We start from the raw sequence: 18,465 nt of genomic DNA, 5'->3' as shown, positions 1-18,465 counted from the left end.
TAAACCTCCTTTGCACACCACCCCTTGACCTGCACCATGTGCTTTTTGGCCATGCCACAAGCTATAGCCCATAATATACACCACATCTACAGCATATATATATATATATATAGTGTTCAAACCTGTCTCACCAGAGGTCAGCTTTATCCATAATTCAAAGCACAGACAACCATTTAGCTGGAAAATAAATGAATGAATTGCCCTTGGAACAAACATGGGTTTGAATTCAACTAGCGAAAAGTTCATGAATACAAACCAGTTTTCTGAACCCCAGAAGGCTGTTACCAATTCCCCCCTTACCCCTTCAACTCCATGGTTTTGACGCATCCCAAGTTTTCCATTCAAGTAGTCTTTTTAGTCACATTTGAAGGACTTTCCAACAGTTATGCAATACTCACTGGCTCATGCTCTGTGTTTATAGCAGCTGGATTAGGCGGGCACACTGCTTTGGCAACTCAGTGTATTATAAAATGACACTCCATGGGCCTCTGGCTGGAAATAAGCAACACATTTTGAAGTTAATGTTCAAATCAATCAACCAAGTCTTCACACCTCACTTGCTGATAAATATGTAACTTAACTTGATAAATTCTTTGATTCCAAGGTTGTTTAGTTCTGACATCATTCCTGCCTATTTGTCTGTTTCGATATCACATTACGTTTTTCATTATCCCAGACCCTAAGCAAGTGATGCATGTTACTAATTCACACTAGAAATAACAGAATTGTGTGTGGTTTTTAAACTTACTTTTCATTGGAATTACTTACAAGTAAATAGGTATCTGTACCTATATTTACATCTGTCTGTATCTTAAGTAGTTATACTCCAGAAGACCTTATTAAGCAAGAACTTATGTTCTAACATTAACAACATTCCACACAAGCTGAAGGCAATGTCCATAGGAATATATTGAAGTACATATACACTGTTCCCCCTACATTCTTGATAGGGACAATTACAAATAGCAAGGCATTGTTTCGGAAACCCTTATCCTTTCGAGCCTTCATTTCTTTTACACGCAAAACTCATCAACTTGACATGCAGGATCATTCCTTGAGACACTGAAAAAATTCACTCACACACACTAAATGTATCGATCTGTTGATACACATTAAAATGTCCACAGATTAAAAACATATTTAATATTACACCAAATCCTGCACTTTGTACCAAGTTAAAAATCCCATTGAAGTCCATATCAATAATAGTGGAAGCTGAAAATCACTGGGAAGAGTTTGCTGTTTTTTTTTTTAATTTTTGCTTGTTGGTTTAGTTTTTTGTTTTGTTTTAATTTGGGAAGGAGGATTATTTTGCTTGGGAGTGTCCTTGGATTTCTGCTGTTCAATTTTTCCTTACTGATTACAAAGGTAAACTATGTGCATTTATTACTGAAATAATTTCAGTTATATGGCTTAGATGCAAGAGCACTGTGACTCCAGAGGTGCGAGTATCATTCCCACCTCTGCCACTAGCCTGCTGCATGAACTTGAGGCAGAGATGACCCATACCTGCTGATAGTGGGGTGAGAGGGGAGGTACAGAGTGAAGGCAGAGGCTTTAGCAGATGTTACTGAGAATGCTCAGTCCGTGTGAGCATGCTCAGTACAAGCCAAACAGCAAATCTGTGGGGACATGTGACCTTGCACGCTCTCCCCCTGCATCACCTCTGTCTTGAGAAAGGCACCTCTCTGCTTATGTCTAAACTTTCCCATCTGTAAAACGGGAATAATGATGCTTATCTCCTGTGTAACCGACTTTGAGATCTGCAGATGAAAAGTGCTATAGAAAAGCTATAATAATAATATCCAAAGTTTGATTTTTACTTGGGTTCCAATCTTGCAACTCACTCTTAGTGGATGGATCATTAAAGTCCAGGGAGCTCGGAACAGGCCAGGGGGTCTTGCCCATGCAGTATAAATTGCAAGGTCAACACTGTGAATGTAACAATTACAATTCTGCAAAACCAGTGTTTACATCGTTTTTATCATGGGGGACGTTAACTTATTTTTTTAGAAAAAGCCTAAAACATACCAAAGTAAATGTGACCAATGTTTGTAGAGTATACATGTGAATGCCCTTCCTGAGGAAGATGGCTGGTAGCACAATGAGGAAGCTAGTAAGACCTATCTGGAACAAGGACCTCAGGAGAGATTGCTCATCACTGAATAGTATCAGCTAACAGGGATAATGATATTAAAACTCATCAGTGATGCTAATCAAATTTTTATTTTTAGTATTTAGATTTTCTCCTGAACTGAAAAGCCAACATTATACACTGCTGCAAGTTTCCCAGAACATTTAAATACAAATAAAATTGAATTTGCAGAAATATTATATCTCAGATCAATGTGCCTCTTTTAAAATAACCCCTTAAGTGCCAAAAGTGCTACTTTAAACATAAGTTTCTTAAAGGCTTTATAAATAGAATCTCATAAATTCCAAATATAGGGTCTCAACATGGAAATTAGGGGCTAGATCATTGGCTCCTACATGGATCCTTTGCACTATATTGGCAGGACAAAGGGGCTGGAAAGACAACATAACTGTCTCGTGAAATTTCCCCCAGCACTGGGGAATTGCTGGGGAGTATGGAACCAGTGTAGTAGCTGTATGTCAACCTCTTCCCTAACTCTGGCTTAGGGAGTGGGACTGGGAGAATGGGGGCATGGCTGGAGGACAGCTGTGTTCTGGCAATTCCCAGCTGCCAAAGTGGCCCCTGGGGGCCATAGGCAGCTGGATGCAATCCACAGCAGCCCACACTAAGCCCAAAGATCAGGAAGCTGTAAAGGTGGCAGAAAGCCAACTTCCCCTTTCCTTCAATCCAGTCAGGTCCTGCACTGAGTGTAATTCAACTGGACCTGAGAATCCAGCCCTATATTGTTCACATCAATTTAGAAATATGTTACTACATGGAATCATAGAAAAGTAGAACTGGAAGAGACCTCACTAGGTCATATAGTCCCCTGCACTGAGGCAGGACTAAGCATTACCTAGACCATCCCTAACAGTGACTGTCTAACCTGTTCTTCAAAACCTCCATTGACAGAGATACCACAACCTCCCTAGGTAGTCTGTTCCAGTGCTTAACTACACTGACAGTTCGGAAGTTTTTTTCCCAGTCTTTCCTTGTAGGACGTTTGCTAGACTTTGAATCATTTTTGTTGCTCTCCTATGGACTTTTCCCAACTGGTCCACATCTTTCCTGATGTGTGATGCCCAGAACAGAACAGAGCACTCCAGTTGAGGCCTCATCAGTGCTGAACAGAGTGAAAGAATTATTTCTCGTGTCTTGCTTACAACAATCCTGCTAATACATCCCAGAATGATGTTCGTTTTTTGCAACAGTATTACACTGTTGACTCATATTTAGGGCTAGTCTACACTGGCAACGCTAAAGCACTGCCACAGCAGCGCTTTAACGTACATTGTGCAGTCACTGTGCAGCGACCACACAAGAAAAAAAACCCACTTCCAAGAGGGGCGTGGCTCCCAGCGCTGGTGCACTGTCTACACCCCTGAGCGAGAAAGTTGCAGTGCTGTAAATTGCCAGTGTAGACAAGCCCTTAGTTAGTGATCCACTAAAACCCCCAGATCCTTTTCCAGGGTACTTCTTCCTAGGTGGTGAGGGGGAAGGGATAGCTTAGTGGTTTGAGCATTGGCCTGCTAAACCCAGGGTTGTAAATTCAATCCTTGAGGGGTCCATTTAGGGATCAGGGGCACACACACAAAATAGTTGGGGATTGGTCCTGCTTTGAGCAGGGGGTTGGACTAGATGACCTCCTGAGGTCCCTTCCAACCCTGGTATTCTACGATTCTATTTTCCACTTAGGAAGGAATAATCATTTGTACTAAGTGTAATACTTAGGATGAAATTCAGTATGGATAAATACCATCTATTTCAGACATTCCTCCAGTTTGTCAAGATCATTTCAAATTCTAATCCTGTCCTCCAAAGCACTCACAACCCTCTCCCAGCTTGGTTCATCAGCGAACGTTATAAGTATGTTCTCTATGCCATCATCCAAATCATTTTGGAAGATATTTAATAGAATCAGGCCCAGTACAGATTTCTGTGGGACCCCACTTGATATACCCTTCCAGCTTGACAATGAAACAATGATATCTACTCTCTGATCAAGGTTTTCCAACCAGTTGTGCACCCACCTTATAGTAGGTTCATGTAGGCTATGTTTCCCTAGTTGGTTTGTGAGAAAGTCAAGCTTTCCTAAAGTTGAGATAAATCACATCTACAGCTTCCCACCATCCACAAGGCTTGTTATCCTGTCAAACAATGATATTGGGTTGGTCTGACATGATTTGTTCTTGGCAAACCCATGCTGACTGTTACTTATCACATTATCTTTAGATGCTTACAAATTGATTTTTGAATATTTCCTTCATTATCTTTCCAAGTACCGAAGTCAAGCTGACTGGTCTGTAATACCGTAGGTTGCTCTTATTCTCCTTTTTATAGATAGGTACTATATTTACCCTTTTCCTGTCCTCTGGGCCCTCCATAAGATAATCTTGAATGGCTCAGAGATCTATTCAGCCAGTTCTTTAAGTATTCTAGGATGTACTTCATCAGGCCCTGCCGAGTTGAAGACAACTCACTTGTCTAAATAATTCTTAACTTGTTCTTTCCCAATTTAGCCTCATATCCTAACCCATTTGCATTGATGTTCACTAGGTTAGTCCTCCAATCACTGCTAACCTTTTGAACAAAAACAAACAAAAAAGGCATTTAACGCTTCAGCCATTGCTGCATTTTATGTTATTCCCCCCCCCCACTCCTTATTGAGTAAACAGGCCTAACCTGTCCTTGGTCTTCCTCTTCCTTTTAATATAATTGTAAAGTGTTTTCTTGTCAGTCTTTATGTTCCTAGCTAGTTTAATCTTGTTTTGTGCTTTGGTCTTTCTAATTTTGTTCTTACATGCTTGTGTTCTTTCTTTATAATTTTCCTTCATAATTTGACCTAGCTTCCACTTTTTGTAGAACTCCATTTTTTTGAGTTTCAGTTCATTGAAGATCTCCTGGTTAAGCCAGTATGCTCTCTTACCATACTTCCTATCTTTCCTTAGCACTGGAATCATTTACTCTTCAACCCTTACTAAAGTCTTTTTAAAAATGCCAATACTCCCAAACTTTTTCCCCTAAGACTTGCTTCCCATGGGCTCCTCCTTACCTCTGAGTTTGCTAATGTTTGCCTTCTTGAAGTCCGTTGTCTTTACTCTTTCATTTTCCTCCTACCATTCCTTAGAATCATTAACTCTATCATTTCATGATCACGGTCACTCAAGCTGCCTTCCACCTTCAAATTCTCAACAAGTTCCTCCCTGTTTGTCAGAATCAAATCTAGAACAGTCTCTGCCCTAGTCACTTTCTCCACCTTCTGTAATAGAAGCTGGTGCCAAAGCATTCCAAGAACTTGTTGGATAATCTGTGCCCTGCTGTGTTATTTTCCCCAAACAGACGTTGGGTATCTGAAGTCCCCAATCACCATCAAGTTTTGCATGATTTGATGATTTTGTTAGTTTAAAAAAAAGCCATATCTGCTGCCTCTTCTTCCGAGTTAGGTGGTCTACAGAAGACACCCTACAATGACATTATCCTTGGATTTTTTACCCCTTTTATCCTTACCCAGAAACTTTCAACAGCTCTTCCTCCCACTTCTTTCTCAACCACAGCGCAAGTGTCATCTTTCATATACAAAGCAATATCTCCTCCCTTTTCCCTCTGCCTGTCCTTCCTGAACAAGCCATACCCTTCCATATCAATATTCCAGGCATGTGAATTATCCCACCAATTTTCTGGATGCTAATTACGTTGTAACTGTGATTACTCACAGATATTTCTAATTCTTCCTGTTTATTCCCCATACTTCTTGAATTAGTATACAGACATATGAGATGCACATTAGATTTCACTCCTATATTCCCTCCCCTCTACTTTGTCCCTGCTATGACTGCCATGTTCCCTCCAGATTCCAGTCATTCACGAGGTCTCCATGTCTTGGACATACCTGTTAGCGTGTGTCTTCTGCCCCCATCAAATGTAGTTTAAAGCCCACCCACTTCACTAGATTAGTCAGTTTTTATCTAAAGATACTTTATCTAAAGATACTTTTCCCTTTCCTGACAGGCGGACCCCATCTTTGCTCAGCAGTCCTTCTCAAAATAGCATTCTATGGTTAAGGAAGCTGAAGGTCCCCTGGCAACACCATCCATGCAGCCAGGCATTCACCTCCATGATGTGTCTGTCTCTGCCTACGCTCCTACCCTTGATCAGAAGGATCAATGTGACCATCACTTGCACCCCCCAACTCCTTCACCCTCCCTCCCAGAGCCCTGTTGTCACTTCTGATCTGCTCAGCATCATACCTTGCAGTATCTTTAGTGCCCACATGGATAAGCCGACTTCACTAGATTAGTCAGTTTTTATCTAAAGATACTTTATCTAAAGATACTTTTCCCTTTCCTGACAGGCGGACCCCATCTTTGCTCAGCAGTCCTTCTCAAAATAGCATTCTATGGTTAAGGAAGCTGAAGGTCCCCTGGCAACACCATCCATGCAGCCAGGCATTCACCTCCATGATGTGTCTGTCTCTGCCTACGCTCCTACCCTTGATCAGAAGGATCAATGTGACCATCACTTGCACCCCCCAACTCCTTCACCCTCCCTCCCAGAGCCCTGTTGTCACTTCTGATCTGCTCAGCATCATACCTTGCAGTATCTTTAGTGCCCACATGGATAAGCAGCACAGTGTAGTAGTGTAGTAGTCAGATGGCCAGATGATCCTTGACAATCCTTCTGCAATGTCTTGGATACAGGCCCCAGGCAGGCAGCACACCTCCCAGGATGCCTCTGTCCCCCATAGAAGACAGTTACTAACTACCACCACCCTTTGTTTCCTCTTGGAAGATGTAGCTGCAGTCCTCCCAGCCTTAGAAGTTCATTACTTCTTCTCCTCCACCTATGGGGCAGGTTCCTCTTCCCTTGTTGCCAAGACACTATACATTTTTTTTAATCTATATAGTCAGTGGGTTGGGAGCAGGGGTGGAGCACTGCCTGCTGCCACAAGTAACCAGCAGCCAGCTTCCTCTCTGTGAAGGAGTCATTTCCTCTTCCCCTGGTGGTACTACCACAGTCCTCTCCACCTGGATTTCTCCCTCAACTTTAGAGATCTCCATATGCATAATGTTAATGAATTCCTCAGGTGCATGGATGCTCCTAACCCTAGCCACCTCCTCCTGTAGCTCTCCCACCTACTTCCTGAGAGTTCCTACTAATAGGCACCTCTCACACTGCATGGTCTCCCCAGCCTGGCTTTCTATGATGGGGAAATGTTGGCCACAGTCTCTGAAAATCCACACCAGGACCTGCCTGGATAGAGGCACCCAAGGTCTCTGTTTGGACACAGGTGGAGGAGCTAGGAGCAGTGCTGGCATTAGCAATGCAGCCTCTCTCTCTCCCACAAACTCCCCTGCTCACTAGGTCATTTTTGGTTGCTTAGCGTCTGGCTTTTAAGTCCTTCTGACCTAGGTCAACACTGCTGCCTTGTTAACACACAAGAGACAGTCTTTTTTTTTAATTGTTCTCAGATGAACAGATTCTGCTACCCTTATTTATGTTGCATTGTACCTTACTTGACAAAGTGTCCCACCGAAATCAACAGATGACATGCAGAGTAAGGCACTGCTCTGTGGCGGTAATTGTGATAGAATCTGGCCCTAAGTGAGCTCTGAAAAGGAGCCTGATAAAATCTTAGGCCAGGGAGCATATTTTGCTCTCAAAAGCATGTGCCTAGCTCCCATAAAGTCTCTGGGAGTTATGAGCACCCACATTAAGAAAAGAATATGCCCCTAAATCTGAATATTCTCCTTTTAAGTCATGAGCTACAACATGGCTAGGGATTAGAGTAAAAAGGTAGAAAGCAGTAGTGATTGGTCAAAAGTTGGTCAAATAACCCTGCTTGGCAAACTCTCTCCCAGGCAATTTACATCCGCAACAAGTACATTCCATTCCCTCAGACTTCCAGTGTCTTTTACAGTTAAAAACTTCTTTCTGGCTGTAGTTTATGGCAGATTTTACTATGTGTACTTAGGAACCAGGCAAGGCTGACTAAACTGATTTCCTTCGTGACCTTTACTATTGTCGGCTCAAAACAATTTAGTCCATTTTAAGTCATTTGAGAGCACGGTAAACATTATCCAAGGGGCTTAAGAATGGCCATCTAAACCATGACCTTTGAAGCTGACAGATGACAAAAAAAATGCTCTACTTTAAGCCATTTTAAAGCAAGATGCTAAAGGTCTCTTATCCTGTTGAAACAGAAAGGAATTTACTTCTGGTTACTTTTTACCTCCATAAAATAAAGACATTTTGTTCCATTCAAGTAACCAAATCTTTTTTGTTGTTGAGGGGTGGGGGGGTGGGAGGGAGAAATCTAAATTACTCACTTCCTATGTGTCCTTGCCTGAAAGCTCAAACCATTCAATTAATGTAAACTAAGAACTGAAACAAAGGGGGCAAGAGAGCAACTGGGAAAATTAGGCTTTGCGTCAAGGGAAAACTTGCACTGTGAATACTTAGATTGCAAACAGAGGGGACAAGGGAAACTGTTCCAACCTTTAACCACACATACATTATTAAAACCAGTTATACAGTATAAATCCACCTTTTACTGATTCATATGCAAAGGAAAGTAGCATGAGGTTTGATTGCTTGTCACTGTCAGCTGCATTGGAAGCTATGACACTAGTTATTACCAAACCCCATGTTGCAACATGAAAGCTATACTTTGTGGTGTACATACCCATCTTTAGTAGAGAGCCAGGATGCATCTGAGCCAGGGAATAAGGCTCAGAGAGCTTTCTCCACTTTGCTTCCCACAGCCACAATTGCAGCCCCTCCACTCTCCTGAACACAAGGACTGATCCTTACTGGCATACCCTGGAGGAAAAGCCACCCAAAAGGTGTGGGGAGCCACTGGGAGAAGAGGAGCAAGAATCCATATAGGCCAGTGGAGACAGCTAGACCCTACCAAGGATTACCATACCCACTGCTATTTCAGGTGACACAATGCCATCCCAGAGCTGTCACTAGGGAAAAGAAGTGCCATGTATCCTCTTATTCAGATATGTGTTCTAATATGAGAGTTTAGCTCATGTTCCTAAACGGTAACATTTTAATGCAGTTACTAATTTCATTCCTACAAATGTCAGACTCTGAAGGAATGCAGCTTTCACAGAGCAGAGCACAGCCAGTATGAAATCTGGCCAGTCTTTGGCCCCCTGCCTACACTGAACTTGTTATCTTTCAAGGTAGACCTGTCATTATACACTGTGTGGTCACAAACTTCAGAGGTATTTAAATAGAGCAATCTAGCAGTATGGGGATGAAAAGAATGAGAAGAGACAAGACTGTTGCCCCTGTGAAATTGAAACAGTGCACTTTGGCATCCATGGCATTTCTGCCCAATCCCATGAGCACATTCATCATAAGCAATATTCTGTATGTCTATTTAATATAACCTGTCTGACCGTGGCATTTCTAATACACCTTTGATGGGTGCCTGATGAATTGTGGTTAACTTTTATTAACCTAAATAAATATAGACAATAATACCAAGTTACTTTATGTCTGTCCAAAAATAAACTTCCCTCTTCTCACACTGGACCAGTACTGGAGGTTGTCTATCAGGAGAAATGTGGCCAGGCCATTATGCTGACTTGGGTATAGCTTATTGGCGGGGGGAGTCTTAAAAGGGGCAACTCTTGCAACAGAATTTTTACATAGCAAACTTCAGTTTAGCCTGATTTATTGTGCCTACAACTTAGGGCTCCACTAAGATAGCTTTGTTTCTGGCTCTACCCAAGGTGTCCCAGACGGAGTGAACCTAACAGGTAATGATCAAGTGATCTCTCTCCTGCCATCCATCTCCACCCTCTGACAAACAGAGGCTAGGGACTCCATTCCTTATCCATCCTGTCTAATAGCCATTAATAGACTTAACCTCCATTAATTTATATAGCTCTCTTTTAAACCTTGTTATAGTCCTAGCCTTCACAACCTCCTCAGGCAAGGAATTCCACAGGTTGACTGTGCACGGCGTGAAGAAGAACTCCCTTTTATTTGTTTTAAACCTGCTGCCCATTAATTTCATTCGGTGGCCCCTAGTTCTTATTTTATGGGAACGAGTAAATAACTTTTCCTTATTCACCTTCTCCACACCACTCATGATTTTATGTACCTCTTATCCCTAGGGCCATCTCTAGGCACCAGCCCAGCAAGCAAGTGCTTAGGGCGGCACGTCCGGCTCTTCGGCCGCAATTTGGCGGCGGGTCCCTCACTCCCTCTCAGAGCGAAGGATCAGTTGCCAAATTGTCACTGAAGACTGAAGCGGCATCGGTAGAGCTGATCGTGATCATGGCTTTTTTTTTTTTTTTTTTTTTTTGCTGCTTGGGGCGGCAAAAACCCAGGAGCCGGCCCTGCTTATCCCCCTTTTAGTTTCCTCTTTTCCAAGCTGAAAAGTCCTAGCCTCTTTAATCTCTCCTCATGTGGGACCCGTTCCAAACCCCTAATCATTTTAGTTGTCCTTTTCTGAACCTTTTCTAATGCCAGTATATCTTTTTTGAGATGAGGAGACCAAATCTGTATGCGGTATTCAAGATGTGGGCGTATCATGGATTAATATAAGGGCAATAAGATATTTTCTGTCTTATTCTCCATCCTTTTTTTTTAATGATTCTTAACACCGTTTGCTTTTTTGACTGCTGATGCACACTGCGTGGATGTCTTCAGAGAACTATTCACGATGACTCCAAGATCTCTTTCCTGATTAGTTGTAGCTAAATTAGTCCCCATCATATTGTATGTATAGTTGGGGTTATTTTTTCCAATGTGCATTACTTTACATTTATCCATATTAAATTTAATTTGCCATTTTGTTGCCCAATCACTTAGTTTTGTGCAATCTTTTTGAAGTTCTTCACAGTCTGCTTTGGTCTTAACTATCTTGAGCAGTTTAGTATCATCTGCAAAGTTTGCCACCTCACTGTTTACCTCTTTCTCCAGATCATTTATGAATAAGTTGAATAGGATTGGTCCGAGGACTGACCCTTGGAGAACACTACTAGTTACCTCCTCTCCATTCTGAAAATTTACCATTTATTCCTACCCTTTGTTCCCTGTCTTTTAACCAGTTCTCAATCCATGAAAGGCTCTTCTCTCTTATCCCATGACAACTTAATTTACGTAAGAGCCTTTGGTGAGGGACCTTTCTGGAAATTGAAGTACTCTATGTCCACTGGATCCCTCTTATCCATGTTTGTTGACCCCTTCAAAGAACACTAATAGATTAGTAAGACATGATTTCCCTTTATAGCAACCATGTTGACTTTTGCCCAACAATTTATGTTCTTCTACCTGTCTGAGAATTTTATTGTTTACATTGTTTCAACTAATTTGCCCGGTACCGACATTGGGCTTACCAGTCTGTAATTACCGGATCACCTCTAGAGCCCTTTTTAAATATTGGCTTTACATTAGCTAACTTCCAGTCATTGGGTACAGAAGCTGATTTAAAGGACAGGTTACAAACCATAGTTAATAGTTCTGCAATTTCACATTTGAGTTCTTTCAGAACTCTTGGGTGAATACCCCATCTGGTCCTGGTGACTTGTTACTGTTAAGTTTATCAATTAATTCCAAAACCTCCTCTAGTGACACTTCAATATGTGACAATTCCTCAGATTTGTCACTTGCAAAGGATGGCTCAGGTTTGGGACTCTCCCTAACATCCTCAGCCATGAAGACTGAAGCAATAAATTCATTTAGTTTCTCTGCAATGGCTTTATCATCTGTAAGTGCTCCTTTTGTATCTCAATCATCCAGGGCCCCCACTGGTTGTTTAGCAGGCTTCCTGTTTCTGATGTACTTAAAAAACATTTTGTTATTACCTTTTGAGTTTTTGGCTAACTGTTCTTCAAACTCCTCTTTGGCTTTTCTTATTACATTTTTACACTTAATTTGGCAGTGTTTATGCTCCTTTCTATTTACCTTTTGAGGCTGCCTCAAAAACAGTTTGGCCCATTAAGGGCTTTGAAATTAACAGAGCTGGAAGCTGATAACATATGGATCACAGGTACAGCATAAAGCACGGTTTAGTTGTGGTCACATCAGCCAGACTTATACAAGCATAGGTTTGATTGTTTCCTCATCTGAAAAAGGGAAATAAGGATACTTACGACATTCATAAATCACTGAGATCTACTGATGAAAAATTGCTGTTTAAGAGCTAGGTATTATTATTCATCCCAGAAATAGCACATTGCAATAGGGCTCCTAGGTGCTCTGATAATAGAAATCAACAACAACAATCAAGCCTGGAGATACTCATCACATGGATCACTGAGATTAGATCTGCATTTGAGAGGAATAGGCTCAAGAGTCTACAAACTGAAGACAAAAAGGGTGTTTCTGTCCACAGCTATTGCTATTTGGGTCTCCAGTAGCATCAATGAGTTCGATTAAACTGTGCATGCACTAATTTAGGGTGATCAGATGTCCCAATATTAGGAGCTTTGTCTTATATGGGACTCTATTACCCCCCATTATCCCTTCTCCCCCGGTCCCTATTTTTCATACTTGCTAGTGGGTCACCTTACACCAGCTTGACAACTGGAGGGAGGGTGGGGTACTAGTAACTTCAGTGGAGGATGCAGTCACAAAAAGTTCCAGCTTCAGCATGCTTTTTTCACCTTCCTATGAACATAACCTCCCAGACTGAGTCTGACTCAATTATTTTTCAAGAAGGTCCTAATATTTACTCACCTTTTGGGGGCAATATATTATACAATCCAGAATTTATTCACAACCTCAGTACCAAAACTTTTCCCTTTTTCTGTTTTGTTGAGGGACTTTTTTAGTCCTGTTAATCAACGCTGGCTCCACAACTGGCTTTCTCTCATACTGCGTATGTAATACTAGAACTCATCTGCTGTAGAAACCATTACAGTGAATAATGCATGGTAGCAGCTGAGAGCATCTAAAATAATTAAGGCTATGCAGTTAAAGATTTTATCACAAATCATTATGGAATGAAACCCTGGAGATCAAATGTGATATTTTCTTTTAAATCCTAGAAATAGTCTCTACAATTTCTGTTAATGGTTCAGAATTCATTACCTATACCAGAAATTACATATGTGGTATAGATGGGTGTGGTCATGTTTGTTTCTAATGGAGAAAAGAACTGTTTTAATTACTTCATAATTCCTTTTGTTACATTAAAAGTAACAAATACTGTAACAGATAATTGAAGTAGAAACCTGCTAATCCAGACACTTAATTTACACAGAAAAATGGTCCTCTCTTGCCATTTCTTAGCTAAGTTTTGATAAAAGAGCATGATAATGAAGTCTTGATTACTAAAGGTTCATTGTTCTTACAAAATATTCTACTTTATACTTTGAAATATCATTAAATTATCAAAAGAAATAACAATATTCTGTGATGCAGGATCCTTGATTTGTTGCATTTGCTCCCTTACTGATTCACAAAGGCTCAGTCAGAAGCAATGGGTGTCCCTCTCATTAATATACATAGGGAGGTTCTGCTCTCCAAAGTTGATTCTCTCAAGGAATAATTGGGTTAGTAATTGTTTGGCTCTGGCTCATAGTTCTGCGTGTGGGCTGCTGCACAGCCCAGACTTCATTTGGAATCAAAATTAATGCAGGGAGACCAGTTTGGGAAACTGATCCAGAGTGAGGCAGAAATGCACAAATACCTATATTGTATGAGTGACTTACATATATACAGAAGAGTCTTAAAATGTAGCTGTATCTCTATAATGTAGGATATTAATCTGAAAAGCTAATAGGAAGACTCCATAGGGCCAGATCATGTCACGGCATTCGAGTCAGCGTGAGTGTTGCCACAACATCAGTGTGAGCAGGAGGAAAGCTAGTTCTAAATCCTCAGAGCAAAGACTGCAGCCAATGTAACACAGAGGAGGGATTTTGACAGTGACACTTTGTACCACACACTCTAAAATACGGAATTCAAGGAAGATATTTCCTCAAACTGGCAACAATCATAGTCGGAGTCTTGTTGAAAACTATGAGGAAAAAACACACCTGACCTCTAAGAGAAAGATAAGAGACAACATACATGACATTGCACTATGTAGCAACTTGTTACTAGATCAGGAGTGGACAGTAATGGCAAATGGACACACGGGTTCAACCTCTTCACATAACACAGAAACCTTCCCTTGGTGGGTCACATCTGCCCCTGTCAGATACTTGATGGGTCTCACTTTTTCTTTCAGTCTGGCATGCTTTGCCTTATTGAACTGAGTTCTCTTTAGCTATGCCTACATCAAACTCACAGGAACCAGAGAAAGCAGTCATCTCCTTTCCTCATACTACATATGTCATACAGTGCTTTTGCCCAGTAGAGAGAAGTAGAACCATTAGAGTTGGAAGGGTTTTGTTGCAATGATCTCTGAAGGATGCTTGATATGACTCCTCATTACACTAGAGAGAGTGGGGAAAACAAACCTGTGTTGCTCTAATTCCTGTGAAGAAATGGTTAAACCAGGGGTCGGCAACCTTTCAGAAGTGGTGTGCCGAGTCTTCATTTATTCACTCTAATTTAAGGTTTTGTGTGCCACTAATACATTTTAACGTTTTTAGGTCTCTTTCTATGTCTATAATATATAACTAAACTATTATTGTATGTAAAGTAAATAAGGTTTTTTAAATGTTTAAGAAGCTTCATTTAAAATTAAATTAAAATGCAGAGCCCCCCGGACCGGTGGCCAGGACCAGTGTGAGTACCACTGAAAATTAGCTCGTGTGCCGCCTTCAGCACACGTGCCATAGGTTGCCTACCCCTGGGTTAAACCTTCAGAGTCCAAAAATAAAATACGGAAGGCTTAATCTTTATTGTCCCAGGAATCTAAGGTAGTGGTGATCATAGAAGGAATCTGGAAAGCAGATGGAGGAAAGAACAAAAAAACCAAAACTTACTGTGAAAGATATGCCAATTTCCTGCAGTATCCTGGACAAGCCTTCTTTAATTAAGTTTCAGTAACTTAGCAGCACATTGTATTAAAATGCGAATGTTTATGTATTATGGAATTGTACGTAACCTCTCTAGAGAGGAGACCTGAGTAATGTAAACCCTGTGAAGTGTTATGAGCTTCAAAAGATAATTTGATACAATGTAAACTTTTTAAAGTTAAGTAGATTTCCCAGGAACTCTCCAGGGGGAGGTGTATGCAGATATAAACATGGCTGCATATGCAAGAATTCAGCCTTTGAATCTTTGTGATAAGGAGGGGACCTTTTATCTGTTGATCACCTGTTACGTGAGAACACATTAAAGACCCAAACCGCATAGGTGCTGACTCTATGGGTGCTCTTGGACTGGAGCACCCATGGAAAAAATAGTGGGTGCTCAGCACCCATTGGCACCCCTGTGGGGCAGCGCCTCCCACCCACTAGCAGCCCTCGCAGATCAGCTCATCCCACTTCCCCCAATGCCTCCCACCTACCAGCGGCCCTGCCAGTTGGCTCCTCCCTCTCCCTCCCAGTCCCTCCTGCCTGCCGCAATCAGCTGTTCTGCAGTGTGCAGTAGGCACTGGTGGAGAGGGGGAGGAGAAGGGGCAGGAAGAGATGGGGGAGGGAGCAGAAGGAAGTGGGTTGCAGGCAAGGCCAGGGCGAAGCGGGGGTCAAGCCCCCTCTGGATCTGAGTAAGTCAACACCTATGCCAAACTGGATAAAAAAGGAACTCTCAGATTCATGGGAATGCTTGTTCTGAGCCAAGGAGGCTATGAATTTTCTGGAGTTTGAAGGACTTTTCACTGGCCAGAGCTCTTGTTGGAATTACAATGATCTCCAGTAAACTTATAGGCATGTGTGTAGGCTTTTTTACTCTTTTAATGTTTTCACTGTAATGTTCTCACCTTAGGAGTAAGAGTTGTGTGGTAACTTAACTGTGGGCAATTATACTGTTTATTATAGTCTCTGAGGAGAAAGCAAAACAGGTTTGCTTAGGCAGTTGGACTTGCTGGGGAATTCACAGTGTAGAAAGCGAACTGTGCAACCTTGAAAAACTGCAGTCAGGAGGGAGGGAGATGCAACTCTCCGCCCAAGAGAGGTGACAGCTGGGGACGCAGAACCCTAACAGTGAGTGCCCTTGGTGGACCACCAAGGGGGAATATAGGTGCATACAAGTGTCTCCTATTGCCATGGTGCTATGCCACACCAGTCTCTGAGAAGCCGAGACTTTGGGCAGTGACAAGAGACAGGGGCAGTATATCTCAGTTCATTTACAGCATGCTAAAAATAGTCATAATCATAATCTTTATTATAGTGAAGGACATTGCTGACATCTTTCAAAAGGAACTTGCATCCTTTCCAGCAATGCCAATGAATTCATCTCTCAACAGAAAGAACAGGGTAAACCAGAGAATACAATTAGTGTAAAGTGGTGTATGGACATTGTTTTCGTAGTAGTGCCCTTTCCATAAATTCTTCATAGATAACTGGAGCTAAGGGTGCAAACAGCATAGGCAATTTGTACCTGTTCTAGATACTTTCTGATCTCAATTTATGCCAGTTTAACGCCATTGATTTCAGTGGAATTGCTTTGGAGTCTCACCAATATGAGACCAGAACTAGGGCCTGGGCATATGCTTAGATACTTGGTGATACTTCCATTAAGTTTTCCAGAACAAATATCTTAAAGTCACCAGCAATAACTAGCCATTGTAGAAGTATAGCAGATACAGACTCTCTCTCCTGCGTCCATTGACCAAGCAAATCCCTTGCTGACAAAGATCTTAACTATGTTTTCGTACAGCACACGAACATATTGTCGACCTCCACTGATGACAAAGAGAAAACTTCCACATTTCTGCCTTTATTCACTGAGAAACAGTTTATGCTTCTCCAAGATGATTCTTTAAACAGATATTGTGCTCTCTAATTTGCACATGCAAAGTGGCCAGTTTTTAAGCAAAATAAAAAAGGAGGGAGCTAATAAATAACCTATTCAATATTTAATGCAAAGGAAGACTAGGAGGACACCACTTGCTTTGACAGCCAAGACAAATCAATCAGATGGAACAGTCCAGCATATTAAGTGTTTTAAAAATTATTAATATATGGCTATGTCTGAAAGAAGGTCATGTTATATGGACCTTCAACCATGACCATTGCTATTACATTGCTTACGTCCTAAAAAACATAAGGTGCTTGAACTCAGGAATCATTTTGCCTTTCTGAAGTTCTGATTAGATTTGGGACCAAGGGGCCAGAAAGGCTTGTCTTGACCTGACTGAGTTCTCTAATGAGTGCTATCCAAACAGAACAAAAATCATATAATACACAAACATCCCGCACACTGTACTTTGTCCCTCTAAACATGTAAATAATGAAAAGATGGTTTTTATTTGTCCTCCCCCTCATTTTTTCAAGACAGATTGATTTTGTTGACCTACCAGATGCAGCTATACAGTCAAGATATTCAGTAGCTTCTTAAGACACAGGGATGTTGGAAATGAAAAACAAGCAATTCTCCTCTTGATGGTAGTCTTTTTTTTTGTTTTTTCTTGGTACTAAAAAACTAAGGTTGGTTGCTTTTTTACTCCAGTTTTCAGTTCAAGAAACTTATTTGTGTTGTGTCACACCCCCTCCTTGTTTAGCGTTTTCTAAGCTTGTGATTAGAACACATTTTGGTATAGAGAGCCACATACACTGTAAATACTGCAGATAAAAGCAAAATAAATTAGGAAATAGGGTTAGTTTCTATTTATTTTGTTACAGTGAATAACTGGAAGGCACAATATGAGAAGGAATCTCAAAAATATAATAAGCATGCTTGGGCACTAGGGAATTTCTTTTTATTAAAGTATGGTTTTCCTGTCTCCCTTTTTTTTCCTGATGCAGGATAAATTTCAGTTTTATCTGAGCAGTAGTTTACATGTCCGGCTAGGATGCCAAGCTGAATAATTCAATACAGATAATAGTTCCAGACATCCATTCAACTAAATAAATAAAAACTGTGCAACTCAATGCTGGAAAACTCTTTGCATATTCTAAGGCTGTTTAGCAAATGCAACAATTTTTCATCATACACTCTCTACACTGTCCTTTAAGCCACCCAATTCAGCTCTTTATATCATGGAAGATTTTCAATACTAGAATACAAACCCAGACCTAACTTATTCAAGAATAGGAAGCTGCGAAAATACGGTTCAAGTTGTGCTTATGAGGCCCAGAATATCAGTCTGAGGAGCTGGGCTGAGCACCAACAGATCCACATAAGTTGGGGGACAGCAGTGCTTAATTTGTAATGAAAGAGGTGCCAGGGCTCAAGCCATTTTTTTAGTTTCATAACTGATCCGACAAGCCCAGAGGTGCCAGGGCTATGAACTACCAAGCCTTGAGGCA

At 41.2% G+C, this 18,465-nt stretch overlaps 1 long non-coding RNA gene across 1 annotated transcript in view; it reads right to left on the bottom strand.

Annotated features, from left to right (window-relative positions):
• LOC120371687 overlaps positions 1-18,465 on the bottom strand; it is a 100,647-nt gene that overhangs the window by 42,328 nt on the left and 39,854 nt on the right. Inside the window, exon 3 of the long non-coding RNA XR_005584526.1 lies at positions 399-492. This is a non-coding gene — a long non-coding RNA (uncharacterized LOC120371687). The remainder of the gene's footprint in view (positions 1-398; positions 493-18,465) is intronic.

The sequence above is a fragment of the Mauremys reevesii genome, linkage group 9, assembly GCF_016161935.1.
Source record: "Mauremys reevesii isolate NIE-2019 linkage group 9, ASM1616193v1, whole genome shotgun sequence".
Lineage (NCBI taxonomy): Eukaryota > Metazoa > Chordata > Testudines > Geoemydidae > Mauremys > Mauremys reevesii.
Note: the sequence above shows the minus strand (reverse complement) of the source record. Positions and strands in the feature narration are given on the sequence as shown.